The following is a 16,254-nucleotide window of genomic DNA, read 5'->3' as shown; positions in this document are numbered from 1 at the left end:
CTTCCAGGATCAATGTTGTCCCAACCCTGCTCCACTCAAGCCTTCTGAGCTGAAAGAGAAAGCAAGGTGGGGCTCAATTTGACAAGATGAAATATCATCTGACTGGGAAGCAGGCCTCAAGCCACTCACTTTCAGTGGCATATCTACATAGCAGTGCTAGAAGACACTGTATAGCTCTTCTTACTCGTAAACTTTCAATGCCTGTGTCCTACAGTTTCCAAGTGACAACTGGGGGCTCAGCAGTCAAACCGATCCTGAAGAGGATCTGACATGACCACATCAACAGTTTCTATTGTGGGGAAGGTCAGGGACTCCTTCAGAAAATAGCTGATCTAAACAGAGCCCAAGGAGTGTCATGGTAACACTGCTCGCAAGCTGCCAGAGGTAGGGAGGAAGCACAGCCAATATGCCTGTGCAGCTGCCACATTTCAGAGCAGCACTCAAACCTCGTTAATATCATCTTGCTTAATACCGAGTTCCATAGATCATAAGCTATTTTTACTATGGGCTTAACAGATTTGTGAATTGTCTCTCTGCCAACACTTCCACAGTCCCATATAGAAGACAGTGCTATCTGAGAGCTTCGGGACCTTGGGCTACTTGGATGGAAGAAGCAAAAGAAACAGAAGGGAACCGGATACTAAGGGGCAAAGATTCTCACTAGGACCAATAGCAAGGAAAGCAGAGTACACAGGAAGAGCATGTGAAAGTGCACTGCACACTTCTCAGGAAACAATCATGCTGTTCCTCTCCAAAGACTCAACGATACACATGGGCAATAAGCTGGGAGAGCTCGGTCCTCTGCCTGCTCACCGTGGGCCCTCCTGTCTCAGTTCTGATCACAAGCTCTTCCAGTTGACGCATCTCCATTATCCTCACCTCTTATAACAGGCATGCATAGCCCAGCAAGCCTTGCACCTGCTTTGTAAAAGGGAAACACCTAGACACCATATATTACTGCTTAATATCCACAAGTGAGAGCTTTTGTGAAATGTCCTATTGCTAAGCAACGGACTCCCTCACTTGTACGGGAATAGGAACTCGAGCTTTTTGGTAAGAGCAGCCTGCACAGAACCTGGCACACACATCAGATCCCCATGACTGCTGTCTTGTGTCCATCTATAAGAGCCAGCATAGAAGCCACCTTATTCCTAATGGCCTCTCAAAGAAACAAAGGAGGCCTGCTGAGTGCTATACTGTGACTCCAAAACTCTCTCTCTCTCTCTCTCTAAGGCTTGGTCAGATGGGGGCAAGGACATCAGGCCTGTAAATAACTAGACAGGTAAAGCAGGAGGTTTCTACACTACACAGAATATTTGAAGCCCTTTGGGGGTTCTGAAACCCAATAAGCATGGAAGCATCATACCGAGCTCAGATACAAGCAACAGCAGTTTTATATTCACTATTATTCACTATTGAAGAATACAATTCTATGTGCTGTTTTGTTGAAACTCTGTCTAGTGAACTGTGCCAGGAAATTCAGGGAGAAGAAACAACAAAGGCATAACAACACAAAATAAAGTGTACTTATAAAACAAAGTTGCACCAGGTGTAATGATATGTGTTTTTAATCTCAGCTACTCAGGTGCCTAGGACAGGAAGGTTACTTGAGTCTAGAACTTCAAGAAATCTCTACAAAGTTAAACAAAATAAGAACATTAAATTCTAAGACTGATTCTAAAAGTAAGTGGCATACAGGGCTTCCCTGGACAGAAAAATAGGTTCTGGTCCTTTGGACAGGAAGGAAATAAAGACAGGCAGAAAAATGAAGCAGGGCTTGGAGGTTGGTGAGGGGATGTTTGTAAAAGCTAGACCCCTGCAGCAGAAAGGCTATCAGTCTCAGAGTCTGTTGAATATAGTGGCTTCATGTCATAGGTTACTTTACCATTCCATGTTTCCTGCAGTGAAGGCCAGGCAAGTAACCGTGCACCCACCAGTCACTGAGAAGTTTTGCAGAAAGAGAAATAGTGATGAGCAATCCCTGTAGACGGGGGCACGCCCCACTGCCAGGTCACATTGCAGGGCTAACTAGGTGGCTTAGCTAGCTGGACAAAGGGCAAATCTGGTAAAATTCCAGCTGGAGTTCAAAGCTTCTGGAAAATTATCTTGTCTGAGGATAAAGTGATACAGATGAAGAGACTTAGAACTCTCTCTCTCTCTCTCTCTCTCTCTCTCTCTCTCACACACACACAGGAGAGAGAGAAGCATTTTTCTCAAGAATATATTTCTGTGATCTCTGTCCAGATCTTTGGCATTCTTGATATTTATCTGCCTCAAGCAAACTTTTCCTTGCATGGCGGAGACTAACGCTTCAGCTCCTTTTATTGCTATATCAAAATTCAATTAATTATCTTCAAAGCCAACTCCAGTCCCTGCGCATATAAGAAACCCCTAAAAAAAAAAAAAAAAAAAAAAAAAAAAAAGAGCATTCTCCAAATTCCCTAAGCCCACAAGGTATCACTGGCTCACACATCACTCCGGACGGCATCAATGGGCTCACACACTGCCCTGAGTCAAGACTGGCCCTAGGTCAGACTCAGCTCCACACTCCTGTTGTCTCCATCCCTAGATGCCAATTCATGCTGTATTATACATGTGATAAACAAATGCTCAGAAAATTAGCTTGCTATGAAATTGTGTTTTTCTGACACTCAGGCAGGTACAGTCCCAAAGATACAATGTTGCCTTCAAATCTGCATTACACAATCAAACTACTAACAACCTACCAAGCATTTTAACAGGCTAAGTTTGCAGCAAAAGAAAAGAATTGCTGGTACAGACTACAACTTGGCTATGTAACCATGTCCATTGCTACTGTGCCTCTTTAGAAGCAAGTAAGTCACAATGCAGAGATGAGACTCTGCCCATAGGACTCACATGGGGTGCCTTGAGGAGCAAGGAGGTCCCAGCTCAACTATCTCAAAGGTACTGTTTATAGCGTATAGTATAGTTCTGCGCAGAGAAACTCTCAGTCTAGTCCTGAGCTGGGCGGGCTCACTCCATGTACATCGCAGGACTGGATTCCTCAGCAAGGGAGCCCTACAGCAGCCCTGGAGGTTTTACATGGCATCCACACTCAAGTAAGAATATCTGAACGCAAGCAAGGGGAGGCTTAGGACATAGAATGCTACCTCCCAAAGCAACCCAAGGCACAAATCAGATGGAGGTTTTAGAATCCCTTCCACAGACAAGGACTCAGATGCCAGCACACGTAGTGTAGTCATGGCCCCAGCCAGACAGCTAAGGCATATTGGCACCGCCTTAATTTGTCCATCCACCAATATGCTCCACAAAAAACACCCATATGCTTTCTTTTAGCTTCCATATGCTTTTTTAGTAAGGAAACTAAAATATTTCATTAGTTTTGAATAATTAATAATTACTTATTTCACAATAGTCACCCTCATTAAAGAGCGAAAATAGCTGATTAAACTGCAGGATCCTGGCTTTCAGTGCAAGCTTTTTTTTTTTTTTTTAATTCTTCCTGTAGGAATTGAGTAAGAGAGTAGAAAAGCCAGTGTAGAAACAGTCACATTACAGGGAAAGAAACATTATCATACACATAGCCCTGCATTCCTCTTGACTGAAACATTATGATTTAATAAAAAGAACATGGATTTGGGGGATCAGAAAGACTTTGGAATCCATTCCAGTTTGGCTTCTGTGAGCAGCACTTGTGAGGAAATGAAGGGTGTTAAAAAGATAACGCCTGCTGGATCCCTTCACCCTGGTCCTCCCCTGTTCCCTGTTGAAGGCCCGCCCTCACTCAGGCTGTGGGCCTGGGTAGCACACAGGCCCCAGGAATGCTGGCAGAGAGCCAGGGGTAGTAAGCAGGGTGTGGCCTATAGGAATGTTTCTCAAATGCTGATGACCATGGGAACTACCAAGGGACCTTGTAACACTGCAGACTGATTCAAGATGTTTGCGGTAGATCTGGGATCTGCATTAGTAGGAGTCTCTCAGGTAGCATAGAGACTGCTGGTCTTCAGAGGAGGCTCTGATGAGTAAGGACCTAAAACAGATCAAGTGAGGAAACAGAACAAGTAACAACAAGGTAATTTTGTCTGTCTCATCATGCCAGGAGAAGGTTTACTAATGATTTAGATCAGTGGTTCTCAACCTGTGCCCCCTCAGCCTACCCTTTAACAGGGGTCACAGATCAGATATCCAGCATACCAGGCATTTACATTATGGTTCATAACAAAATTACTGTTATGAAGTAACAATGAAAATAATTCTATGGCTGGGGTCACCACAACGTGAGAGCCTATATTAAAGAGTCACAGCGTGAGGAAGGTTGAGAACCATTGATTTAGAAGCTAGGATGTATTCAACTGCTTAGTAATTAAGGTATTCATTCCGTTTTAGAGACAACAAAACTGAGACCCAAAGAAATCAAGTACCCTTGAGAGGGCCATGGAGCTACCAGAGCGGATCCATGGGCCTCTCAGAGTGCAGCTGTGCCGGCAGAAGGCAGGAGATGCAGGAGATGCAGGAGATGCATCCTCAGATGGCGCCTTGGGTCTGTTTCCTCTCCATGCTTCCCCAGGGGCTGTTCACCTCCTGCCTGAACTTGGCTAAAGTTGCATCCATGCTATCAGCCCTACCTGTGAGGTGAGGGTATTGCCCCTGGCGACCTCTGATGCCCGCCTCTTCTAGTTCCCACATAAGCTCAGAGTGGGTCACCAGCACCAAGTGTAAAGTTCACACATGTGGCAGTCATTACAATCTGGCAGAAACCGAATTCTAGCTGTCCACATCTGGAATGTAGAACTACGTATGGAGAAGAAACAACAAACGTTACCCAGAGCGCCTGAGTCCCATGTCAGCCAACAACTCGCTCACTTTTTGTGGCCCTAACTGCTTTCTGCTTTCCCTCAGCTCAAAAAGACAACTACCAAGAAAAACTAAGAAAAGGGTTATGAGTTAGGTTTAACTCTTTGATATTCCTTATTCTGCCCAGAGGTAGAGGTAAGTATTTAATTAATGGGTTATCACATTACATTAGTTACAAGGTGTGATCCTGTTCCTTACTCCCCACCCCCAAAAAGAGAAAATACAGACTGCAACCACTGTGTTCCTAAGACGCCCATTCACCATTTTCTACCAGGATTCCCACTTATAACCAATCCTATCTCTGGAATTACTTATATTTTGGAGTTGATCTGAATTTAAATCCAGATTTGGCTGGGTACACTGCTTTCAACAGATTTTTCCACCTTTCTAAGCTTGTGTTCTTTACTGCGGGGAGGTAAACTTGAGTGTGTGTATGTGTGTGTAATGCTTTTTGAAAGTAAACAATCTACTGTATTAAAATTATAAGCACACAACAATACTGAATTAAAAGTACATTTACTGAAAGAACACCTAGTAAATGAAGGAAGCAGAGTAAGAGTTTCAATGTTAAGAAATCACTTCCCAGGTATAGTAGTATATGTCAATTCCCAGAGTCATGCTAAGGGAAGCTGAAGAGCTCCCTTTCAGAAGAACTGAGAGGAAAATCCAAGAGGGACAGGAATCATGAAACAACCAAAGGGAAGAGCTGGCTTCTCACACAGAGAAATATCTTCTGTCTGCCTTAGAACTCATGTCTGCACAGCCTTCAGAGTATCTGTAAAAACCTGAAGTTGTAGCTGGGATTCTTGGAGAATGTGTGTTTTTCAGGTAGTTCACAGATGTTTGTGTTTCTCTCCACTTCCCTCTCCCCCTACTCAAGCTCTAATGGTGCTCACATTAAACAACATCTCTGTTCCGTATCTTGCACATTAGCATAGCTGCAAACTTGCTAAGAGAGCTGAGGCAAACTGGAAACTCAAGAAAATCAGAGTTGAGGACCCTTTTACAGAATCTCTACCAACTCTCATCTCACTGAAGGAGAATCGGAGGCTCAGGGAAAAAAATCTTGCTGGTCCTACAACAAAATGACTCGAGCGAGCATCTGACCCACAGATAACTTCCAATCTCTAACTCTAAGGGCTGTGTGGCTAAGAGGTCAGTGTTGAGTATCTTGCCCCCTGTCACTCTCCACCTTATGTTTGGGACCGTGTCTCTCACTGAAGCTGGTGCTCAGTGATTGGCTAGACTGGCTCAGGACTTAGGAAGTGCCTAGGTCCAGGGGTCTCTACATTTTCTTCTACCTGATGGATAGTTACTACCTCCTCCTCGGAAGCATGAAGACCCATGAAAAGAACAGTTGTTTTTCAGCCCCAGCCTAGTGTCAGGACCAGTCTCAAGATGGGTGTGAGAAAGTGAAAGCCTCTACTACCCATGCTCCAGCAGCTTGGGGAACAGACACTCAGCTGGGTTCATTCTGTAGGCCAGTACTCTCCTGCCTCTTGCTTTCTCATCCCTTGCCCATCGTCTCTTAATTAATGTCCTCAAGTGCTCGGGACACAGCCATCTAGAAACATCTTCAGCTCCACACAGTTCAAATGGGTCCGCAAAAGGTAGAAGGCAGTGGCATACAGTGAAAGGGCCAGAACCAGATGCCCTTGGCAAGGAAGGACTTCAAGGAACCCATACTCTCCTGAGAAATACAACGTGCTGTACCTCCATGTATGGAGGAAAGACACTGATGTTGCTTGCTTATGACACAGTAAACTCTAAGTATAAGGGAAATAAAAGGCCGTGGAGATGGCGGAGTGAAGCACTTGCAGTGCATGCTGAAGGAGCTGAGTTCGGGTCCAAGCACTATTTTAAAACCTGGGTGCAGCAGCATGCACCTATAATCATGTCATTTGTAGGGGGAACACAAAGACAGATGCCCTGGAGCTCTCTAAGCAGTCTACCCAGTCACTGAGCACAAGGGTCAGTGAGAGACAGTCTCAAACTTAAGGTGTAGAATGACAGAGGGCAAAAGATACCCAACACTGATCTCAGCTTCCACAGGTACATGCATAAGTGTGTATATCTACAACACACACACATATATACACACATACTAATATACACACACTAAATACATACATACATACATACATACATACATACATACATACATACATACAAACAAATAAATAAGCAAGCAGCCAAACACAATTTGGTCTACCATTGGCACTAACACCTGGAACCAATTAGATTTCCTCCACGATCTCAAAATTTCCCAACTCTCAAGTTAGAAATGTTGGGTAGATTAACTCGTAAGATATTTCGAAGATTCTATGCCCCAGTACAGGGGAATGGCAGGGCCAAGAAGCAGGAGTGGGTGAGTTGGGGAGCAGGGCTGGGGTGGGAGGAGGGTATAGGCGACTTTTGTAGAGGAAACCAGTAAAGGGATGCATTTGAAATGTAAATGAAGAAAATATCTAATAAAAAAATTCCCTCTGGTTTTAAAAGACATTCTGACTTGTTTGTACCAATAAGACTGATTATTCACACTGGATAAATCAAATAACAGAAGAGAAATTTGCCTTTACTTAATGGTATTAATAATGAGTAAGTTTCTCAGTTACTCTAAAATGAGACATAAGATAGCATTATCACATAGCCTTTCTCAACCTGTGGGTCGCACCCTGTTTGGCAACCATTTATCTCTAAAAATATTTACATTGGGATTCAGAACAGTAGCAAAATTACAGTTAGGAAGAAACAATGAAAATAATTTTATAGTTGAGGGTCACCACAGCATGAGGACTGTATTAAAAGGCTGCAGCTTTTGGAAGGGTAAGAACTACTGCCCTAGAGGAAGACTGACTCCCTTCCTGTCTAACCTGAAACGGCATGTTGCTGAAGCGAGCAACAGTCAAGAGTCTAATATACAATTACAGCATACATATACTCTAAAGCCCAATCAGCAACTGTTCTCTGTTAGATCAAAGAATCAAGAGCTAAACAGAATACCAATTTTCCACACAAGGCTCTGTGATGAAGTCAAAGGATTTTGGAAACATGGCAGAAGAGGAAGATAATATTCTAGTTACTAGACCATTCAGCATGACAAAACACGATCAACTGGGACACCTTTGTCTATTGATAAGCAGGTGATAAGATGACCTCAGAGAGGGAGGATGCGCTGCCCAAGGTCATATCAGGACTGAGGATATTCTCGCTGCTTCTAGCCCACAGGACACACAGAGCTCACTGCTTCACTCTGCAAAGCAATGTGAACCTAATCTACCCAAGTAACAAAGAATAAGTGCACGCAAGATTACAGCTACTATCTTCACAAAAAAAAAAAAAAAAAAAGAAAAGAAAAGAACAAAACGAGTGGCTGATTAATCTTATTCAAGGCAATTTCCCAAAAATGAAAATTAACATTTCATAGGGCAATATAAATAAGTCCATGAGAATTAATTATGTATTATTCCTCTAACGAGTCATGTAGAAAATGGAGATAGCCAATGGTCTGCAGGAGGCCAGAGTAGCTCTTGTAGTACAGAGACCAACTATTTGGAAATGATACCTCATGCTCTTTAAGAGTAAACAGGGTGTATGATTTCAAACCCCGTGAAGTGCAGCTTTAAATAGATTTGGTTTGGAAATGGGACAAGGAACACACCACAGTGATGGGCCAAGATCAAAAGCAGAGGGAAAACAATGATTACACTCATTGATATCTGCTGACACGTTCACTGTCAAGTCTAATTATGGACTGACTGTTGTTCGGTATCATTCCCACTAATACCCATTTTTACCACAAGACTGTTGTACATGTTTATGTCATGCTCCCAGAACACTTAGTCCTCCATCTTTCAAAGGTTGAAACCATTCTATCCTTCAGTTCACACCAGTTTATAAATCCAAAAGACAGGGATTACATTGCTCGACAGATGACTGACAAACCAATACAGAGACAGAAAAACTGACTGACAGACAGGCAGGCGGGCAGGGAGGCAGACAGACAGACAGATGAGGTAGGTAGATGTCAGTAGATAGATGGAGAGATAGGCAGATAGGTAAATAAGTAGGTAGGGAAAGAGAGAAAGAGAGAGATGCTTGATTTCCCATTTTAAAGAACAGTCACTGTAACTTTTCAAGGTTTAATTAAAATATCTCTTTGTCTTGAGATGGATTTCGGTAGGAAAGTGAATACAGTTAACTAGATGATCCTCAAAACTTGCTGTATCAGCATTTAATAAATGGAAGCTAAGGAAATAGGTACGTGATAGGTGAAGGCCTTGGAGGAGCAGCTCTCTAGATCTCTGAAGTAGAAAATTCAGGCAGTTTCACTTTTTAAATCCCCTCTGGGTTTAGCACTCTGAGCTGTCCTAGCTGGTGAAATGGTTCACCCTGGATTAGTCAAAGGACAGAAGAGGGTTCTACTTCTTTGTTAGGATGTTGATAGTGGATGAGTTGACCAGGTCCCCTGAAAGTTAGTGCTATATCAGTGTCAGAGAATGGGGGGATATTGTCTCCCTTCCTTTCTGACTTAAAGGTACATGTCATAGGGACAATCAAAAACTAAAACAAGAGATGCCTTCAAGAAGTTTTCATTGGACATATTTGTCCATGAAAATGACATGTTAAAAACAAGTTTTTGTGGAGACATTGTGTATAACACAGTAAGACTAAAAGATATATATACATATATATGTATGTATATATGTATGTCATATATTTCTGAATACACATTTCTTTACAGCATTTCCTTCAATAGAACTAAAAAAAATCCAACTAGACTCACAACTGTGTTAATTCTAGAAATTTCTCAATTCCTGTCACCCACCTGCTTCACATTTACTCTATTTGATAAATATTAGCTTTAAATATCATATTAGACTAAAACTATAATTTCTATTTGATTATAAATTGGTAATTTCTGTGATTACGGGGCAGTAGCAACCAATTTTAACTTTTTTTAAAGAACTGTGTGAGGTCAGGTTTGCAATTCATCGTCACTGAAATAGTACACTGACTGATGTTATTAACACAATAGTCTATGAAACAAATGATTACAGCATTGTAAATGATCCAATCTTAGCTTTCTACTCCAAGGCCTCAAGTTAGGAGCATCATGTTGACCTGCTGGGAAAGAAACATGGCAGATCCCACTGAACAAAGCAGGACTGCAGGAAGGTTCAGCTATCAGCAGGTTGTCTATAAGGAAGAAAAGATGAGTTGAACTAAAGATGCCCCTTTCTCGTCTATCCCGCTCTGTTTTCTGGGCAACCTCATAAGGAAGGCCTCAGGAATGCTCTCTCTGACCTGTGGGGCTAGAGGACTCATCTGGCAGGCAAGGCACAAGGACTAACCCAGAGAAGCATTCTTTGGCTCATTCAGAGCCAAACCATTCTGGCAGTCCACTTTAGTAAAAACTACACTCAAAGAAGGAGCATGAGGAAACAGAGTGGGAAGTCTGCCTGCCATGCATTGCCCAATCGCAGGATACAACTGTGGAAAAAGACTTTCCTACTGTAGAGTAAAACTGCAGGTTCTCAAATGTCCATTAAACGTCAATTTCCCAAACTGTCCAGATTTTTGCATTTTAGATGCTAAAAGGATAGAAATTGAAAGGAAAAAGTAAATCAGAGGGCAGGTTACTGTCTTAGACCTTTCCAGAAGCCTGCTGACCATAAAGTACTGCGGTGTCTCTACCACAGGAAATGAACCTCTAGCACCATAGGGTCAGACGTCTATTAGCCTGATAGGATTGTGAAGACTCCAGTCCTCTCTTACCTCCAGCAGCCTTTGGCTTTTGGAATGGACAATGGTCACAGGCTTAGCCAGACGATGTGCTCAGCTCTGTAAATTAAACAAGACAGAAGTTACTTATGGGCATTGGGCACTGAGTCCAGTTTTATCCATCAGTTTGCAAAACATTTCTACATTCGTTATCTCAGTTCTCCCATAATCCTGATAAAGAAACGGGAAGAGATGACTCCACTCATATGGGAGGGAGGAAGAACTTCACAGAGGCATGGAAAACGATGAGAACTGGTCGTTCTTGTGAAGAATCTCACAAACTCGGCATGGAAAGCGGTCATTATTGTTCAAAAAAAGATGTCTTGCTCAAGAATATATAGTATCATGTAATAAGTGGCAGAACATGAATTCTGTGGTGGCCTACATTTTCTGCCTCAGTTTCTCCTAGGCCAGGAGGATAAGGAACCCAGCTCGCTCACCTCATCTGCACTCTGCAGGCCTGAGGAATAGGAACTGCACGTGGCATCTGGAGCCAGTCCACCTTTCTCCCTCTTACCAATGACCTTGGGCAAGTTATTAAAGATCTCCATCGTTAACTTCCTCATACAAGGATGAAGACTATCTTTGTTACCTAGTCAAAAACCGTCCTCAGCCAACCCTGTGGTGGGACAGGGAGATTGTCCTCTTATGCACAGTGATCAAATACAAAATGCTAACATTTCTTTTCATGAAACAAACACACACTAGTAAAACATATTCTGATATGGATATTTCTGATTGGTGGCCCTAGTTTTAAAATATCATGAGATTATCTATACCATTCTAAAGTGTCCTCAACACACAAACACATGCACATAAGCACACACATAGAAACAAAACTAAAATAACATTAGAGAATCAATTGTCCTCCCAAAGTCCCAAAACTAAAGGCAGACTTTTAGCTCCCAGCTAGCCGCATTTTCAAGTCTGTGCCAAGGGCACTGCCTTAGGCTCAAGGAGACGGAGCTGCTGACAGAATGCTTAGAACACGGGGAACTTGTTTGATATTTTACACAGATGGACAGAAAAGTACTCGCTAAAATGTCCAGTTTTCATAACTCATTCAAAATGCATTAGAAAAACATAGTTGATAAGATGCCCTGCCAAAAACTCATCTCCTCCCCCAAAATAAAAACCTTAACCATCCTTTAACATTATACTTTATTTTGTAGTCTAGAGGATACCACACTCATTACATCCTAAATCATCGTTATTATACGCTCAATGAGTCCTCATTGCTCCAATTTTACAAATTGTACTGGCTAATTTTGTGTCAACTTGACACAGCTGGAGTTATCACAGAGAAAGGAGCTTCTGTTGAGGAAATGCCTCCATGAGATCCAACTGTAAGGCATTTTCTCAATTAGTGATCAAGGGGGAAAGGCCCCTTGTGGGTGAGACCATCCCTGGCTGGTAGTCTTGGGTTTTATAAGAGAGCAGGCTGAGCAAGCCAGGTGAGGCAAGCCAGTAAAGAACATCCCTCCATGGCCTCTGCATCAGCTCCTGCTTCCTGACCTGCTTGAGTTCCAGTCCTGGCTTCCTTGGTGATGAACAGCAGTATGGAAGTGTAAGCCGAATAAACCCTTTCCTCCCCAACTTGCTTCTTGGTCATGATGTTTGTGCAGGAATAGAAACCCTGACTAAGACAAATTGGTACCAGCAGAGTGGGGTATTCCTGTGACAACCTGACCATGTTCTGGGGAGGACTGTGGAAGGACTTTGGAACTTTGGGCTTGAAGATCCATCCATTGTTAAGAGCTCTGTCAGATGTTGTGTAGGAGCTTGGAAGATAATGTTGAGAACACTGCAGAAGATGGAGGTCTGGTTTGTGAAATTTCAGAGGGAAAATTAAAGACTCTTTTCAGGGCCATTGCTGTTTTGATTGTGAAGATTCTGTAGTTCTGGTTAGCTGGGGCTGAAGAATCAGCTGTGATTAACAAGATACCAGAACTACTAAAGCAAAAACTTTGCATTACTGGGACTTTTGATGCTGGTTAGCTGGAGCTAAGAAATTAGCGGTGATTAAGAAGAGACCAGCATCATTGAGGTGACATCTTCTGGGAAGTGTTTTCTGAAAGCACAAAGAGGCAGTGTTCCAGAGATGGCCAAGGATGTACTCCTGCTGCAGTGGGACTTGGTAATATGTAAGGGTCACCCAGGTGGTACTGGTTTTGAAGGCATGAAGGGGTCACGCAAAGCAGCTGAGGTTCGGTACTATGAGAGGCCATGGAAGGCCATTGGTGAAGGTGCAGCCTCAGTTGCAATTGAAGGCCCAGGACTGAAGGGGTCATGCAGTGTTTTGGAGATGCCAGTACCATGAGATGACCACCAAGAGCAGCAGCAGCAGTGGGGTACAGGCATCTGGAGCCTAGAGGACGATGCGTGTGCTACAAAGGGCCTGGCTGGAGAAGTTACCCAAGCCCTTGGAGGAGCCCAGAAGATCGTGAGTTGGATCCCAGACATTGGACGGTTGGAGATTGACTTTTGCTTTTGATTGTGACTGTGCCCTGATATTTTCCCTCTTGAAGGAAGAAACTGTTTTAGTGGAGCCCACAGTTAAGAGACTTTTAATTGTAAAAAGACTTTGGATTTTAAAAGAGATGGATATTTTAAAGAGATTGAAATTTTAAGAATATGTAAAGGCTGTGGGACTTTTAAAGTTATTTAGATCTTGGGGATGAATAAGATTGTAAGGGTTGAGGCTTACTAGTGATGTTTTTGTGTGTCAAGTTGACAAGGGGTCAATTGTACTGGCTAATTTTGTGTCAACTTGACACAGCTGGAGTTATCACAGAGAAAGGAGCTTCTGTTGAGGAAATGCCTCCATGAGATCCAACTGTAAGGCATTTTCTCAATTAGTGATCAAGGGGGAAAGGCCCCTTGTGGGTGAGACCATCCCTGGCTGGTAGTCTTGGGTTTTATAAGAGAGCAGGCTGAGCAAGCCAGGTGAGGCAAGCCAGTAAAGAACATCCCTCCATGGCCTCTGCATCAGCTCCTGCTTCCTGACCTGCTTGAGTTCCAGTCCTGGCTTCCTTGGTGATGAACAGCAGTATGGAAGTGTAAGCCGAATAAACCCTTTCCTCCCCAACTTGCTTCTTGGTCATGATGTTTGTGCAGGAATAGAAACCCTGACTAAGACACAAATCTAGCAACCAAACTTCAAAGGTCAAAGAGCTAACATAGAGCAGATAAAAATTTAACCTTAAACTTTCATACCAAGCATTTGCCTCTTATATGAGGTGAGAAGCCGCCTGATTAGAGAGAGGGAGACTTAACTGCAGGGATTGGAAAACAAGTATGTAAATCAGAAATTGCAATTGCAATTAAGCAAAGAATGCAAAACTCAGAAAGAAAAATATCTCCTATTTTCTCTCATATGCAGAAATAAGAGTAATGATCTTAGGGAGGGAAGGAGGGAGAAAGGGAGAGAATGGGAGGAGGGAGGAGGGGGAAGGGAGAGGTAGGGAGACATTTAAGTTAAAAAGAGTCCACTGGAGAGGACTGGAGGACTGGTAGGAGAGCAAAAGGGGAGCATGAAATACGAATGAATAGGACAAAGGTACATTGTATACACCATGCAAAGTTAATGATAGAAACCTGTCTTGTGCACAAATAATATATACTAACTGTAAAAATACATAATATATACTAATTTTAAAAATAACCAGAAAACACACTCTAGTTTAGGATTCTGCTTCACCACAGCTGAAAGGAGAGGGACAAGAACTTGGCATCTGTGGGCTCAGCACAAGGTGACACATGACCAAGAGAGCCAGTGTTAGTGCTAGGTTACCACGAACAGTGAAGTTTCACGGATGCAGCATCCATACACACAGCGTCAGAACACAAGCCACTAAGCAAGGATCTGCAGCAGCGGGGACTTTCAGACATGCTTTCACCCAAAACTCTCCTCACAGGTCACGGAAAAGCTGAAGACTTCCAACCACGGCATCAGCATGTGCCGGTGCCCCAGTGCGTGGCCTGAGAGCTTCAAGTCCGCCACACTTCCCAGGTGTTCCAGAAGGCAGTGAAACTCTTGATAACCCATGAGGAGACAGGACAGCTGGCAAATTCGGTGACAGCCATTAGCGATGAAGCAAGATATCCTCCACTGCTTCTGTGGACTTTAGGACTGCTGACCCCAGACCTGGAGGAGATTTATCATTTCTCAAACTGTCTTCCCTCTCCCAAGAAGAATCTTCTCACCTCCAGATGCAGTTTCAGCCAAAAGCAATACATACATATTCAAGCTCAGACTTGTAAATTCTCAACCTATTGATTGGAATTTATGTAAAGCAGGCCTCAGGACCTAGCTGAAACTAAAAGAGCATGGTTAAATTTTTTGTTTTATCCTAATAAAACTAAGCATATACATAAAGCCTACAGTGAAAAGAAGTACAGAGAGACAGGTAGAATGCCTGACAATAAGGATAGTTTGGTGGAGGCACACAGACCATGGATGGTGGGGCACACAGACCATGGAGCACAACAGACCATTTCGATGGGCTTTTCACGAACAATGCTTTGAATCTGCCACTTCAAGCAAGAAAACATTTAACCCTAAAGCAATGGTGCAAAAACGTAGCAACAGAAAGTCTAACGAACGGGCAATAAGACAACGCTTGGTAGGACAAACAATTCTGCTGACGTCAGTTCAGCCCTTCATCCCAGACGTTCTGAACAAAGAACACTGCCAAGCCAAGAACCATAAAAGTAGAGAACTGAGATCTGGCCTCCTTTACAATTCATTCCCAGCCTAATAGCTAGAGCTTGTGAGGAAAGATACATTTTTCTAATTTCTCTTTTCAGAAGCCCGGACTATGACTGCCTATCAACCACTTAGAGAAGACCAAAAATTATTTCATCCACATTTTTTTGTACTTTCATAAATTTCAAGTGGCAAAAAGATCACTTATAATGAGATTTATTTACAGTAAATGATGTTATGATGTTAAATGTGGAATCCCCCCCCCCCCCCCGAGGTAACTGAGATGAGATGTTAGATCAGGCAAAGGCAATAGAGGGCAACTGTGGGCAGCCCTAACTCTGATCATCCAAACCGAAGTGACTCCTGTCTGCACGGTCACCACCATTCTAAGACCCTTATCAAGAATACAGCATATCCCATGGCTTATAAATGATCTGGTTGTCTCATTAAAGTAATGTTTGTCAGTTTTTAATTGCTTCCCTCCCTGATTTTAATTTCCTCACCTGTCAGCATCGATCAGAAACAGTGAAATCATCTGACATACTGGCTGATTATGTTTAAATTAATCAAGAAATTTTTTCAAGTAAAATTGCTTTGGCCTACAGGTAATCCACAATTTCAAAATTCGTTATTTAAGAGGGGCCTATGATGGACAAGGCTAAAACTTAAATGGGAGACACGAGGAATTCTGAGGAGAAATGTAAGTTACTTTCACACTATAGCACTGGACATTAAAAGGCCAAGACTATCTTGAAAAAGAAGTTTCATCAACTAGTATTCTTAGAACAACAGTGAACAGTGCATACCTGGAGGCAGAAAAAGGTGTAGCTAACTCTGTATATTCGAGATTAGACAGATTAGGAAGAAATAAGTAAGAATGAGCTTGCCTTAAATAATATAACTTAATGTAATACAATGCATAATGA

The 16,254-nt window shown here is 42.7% G+C and overlaps 1 protein-coding gene across 8 annotated transcripts in view; it reads right to left on the bottom strand.

Moving 5' to 3' along the window:
* Positions 1–16,254, bottom strand: part of Lpp (LIM domain containing preferred translocation partner in lipoma) — a 599,229-nt gene that overhangs the window by 422,307 nt on the left and 160,668 nt on the right. For 4 of the 8 annotated variants that reach the window (NM_178665.5, XM_017316922.2, XM_006521957.4 and 1 more), the window contains one exon: positions 10,615–10,680. The exons of 3 other annotated variants lie outside the window; for them this stretch is intronic. The gene's annotated coding sequence lies outside the window, so the exon portion shown is untranslated. Of the gene's footprint in view, positions 1–4,607; positions 4,633–10,614; positions 10,681–16,254 lie in introns of those variants that run through there. One more of the 8 variants, XM_030249031.1, reaches the window with a different exon arrangement.

The sequence above is a fragment of the Mus musculus genome, chromosome 16 (genome assembly GCF_000001635.26).
Source record: "Mus musculus strain C57BL/6J chromosome 16, GRCm38.p6 C57BL/6J".
In the NCBI taxonomy this organism is placed as follows: Eukaryota; Metazoa; Chordata; class Mammalia; order Rodentia; family Muridae; genus Mus; species Mus musculus.
This window is presented reverse-complemented; position numbering and strand designations above follow the sequence as displayed.